This window comes from Sinocyclocheilus anshuiensis, unplaced genomic scaffold (assembly GCF_001515605.1).
Source record: "Sinocyclocheilus anshuiensis isolate Anshui unplaced genomic scaffold, SAMN03320099.WGS_v1.1 scaffold7879, whole genome shotgun sequence".
NCBI lineage: Eukaryota > Metazoa > Chordata > Actinopteri > Cypriniformes > Cyprinidae > Sinocyclocheilus > Sinocyclocheilus anshuiensis.
The window spans coordinates 36-1,183 of NW_015538402.1; the positions used below are offsets into that span (position 1 = coordinate 36).

The 1,148-nt window shown below is 42.2% G+C and overlaps 2 non-coding genes across 2 annotated transcripts; both read right to left on the bottom strand.

Moving 5' to 3' along the window:
• Positions 1–293: 293 nt before the first annotated feature.
• Positions 294–405, bottom strand: trnal-caa (transfer RNA leucine (anticodon CAA)). Its single transcript has 2 exons — positions 368–405; positions 294–339 (listed from the first exon to the last, which is right to left on the bottom strand). It is a non-coding gene; the product is annotated as a tRNA-Leu (tRNA).
• A 138-nt stretch (positions 406–543) lies between these two features.
• trnal-caa (transfer RNA leucine (anticodon CAA)) lies at positions 544–655 on the bottom strand. The gene is made up of 2 exons: positions 618–655; positions 544–578 (listed from the first exon to the last, which is right to left on the bottom strand). It is a non-coding gene; the product is annotated as a tRNA-Leu (tRNA).
• Positions 656–1,148: the final 493 nt, after the last annotated feature.

Genomic DNA, 1,148 nt, shown 5'->3' on the forward strand with positions numbered 1-1,148 from the left:
TCAAATTCTACTTCTACTCTGTTCACTCTAAAAGAGCCATTGTCAGAAGTGGGGTTTGAACCCACACCTCCATTTGGAGACCAGAAACCTCGACAACTGAGAAGGTTGATAAACATTGAGTCTGGCGCCTTAGACCGGCGCCTCGGCCATTCTGACATAATCAAGCAATAATATGAAGGGCAATTCTATCCCTGGAGTTGGTCAGATGGCAAAATAAAGGATCCAAAGTATGTAATTCACTGTCTCATAATTACTTCCAATTCTACTTCTAGTCTGTTAACTCTAAAAGAGCCTGTCAGAAGTGGGGTTTGAACCCACGCCTCCATTTGGAGACCAGAAACCTCAACAACTAAGAAGGTTGATATGTCTTGAGTCTGCCGCCTTAGACCGCTCGGCTATTCTGACATAATTAGGCAAGAATGTGAAGGGCTATTCTATCACTGGAGTTGGTTAGAAGCAAAATAAAGGATCCAGAATAAAGCATTTTCTGTCTCATAATTACTTAAAATTCTACTTCTAGTCCGGTCCCTCTAAAACAGGTTTTGTCAGAAGTGGGATTTGAACCCACGCCTCCATTTGGAGACTAGAAACCTCAACAACTGAGAAAGCTGCTATGTCTTGAGACTGGCGCCTTAGACCACTCGGCCATTCTGACACATTTATGCAAGAATGTGAAGGGCAATTCTATCACTGGAGTTGGTCAGCTGGCTAAATAAAGGATCCAAAATATGTATTTACTGTTTCATAATTACTTCCAATTCTACTTCTAGTCCGTTCACTCTAAAATAACCGTTGTCAGAAGTGGGATTTGAACCCACGCCTCCATTGGGAGACCAGAAATCTCAACAACTGAAAAGGTTGATAAATCCTGCGTCTGGTGCCTCAGACCGCTTGGCTATTCTGACATAATCAGGCAAGAATGTGAAGGGCAATTCTATTACTGGAGTTGGTCAGAAGCAAAATAAAGGATCCAAAATAAAGCATTTTCTGTCTCATAATTAATTAAAATTCTACTTCTAGTCTGGTCACTCTAAAACAGGCTTTGTCAGAAGTGGGATTTGAACCAACACCTCCATTTGGAGACCAGAAACCTCAACAACTGTGAAGGTTGATAAACCTTGAGTCTGGCGCCTTAGACCGGCGCCTCG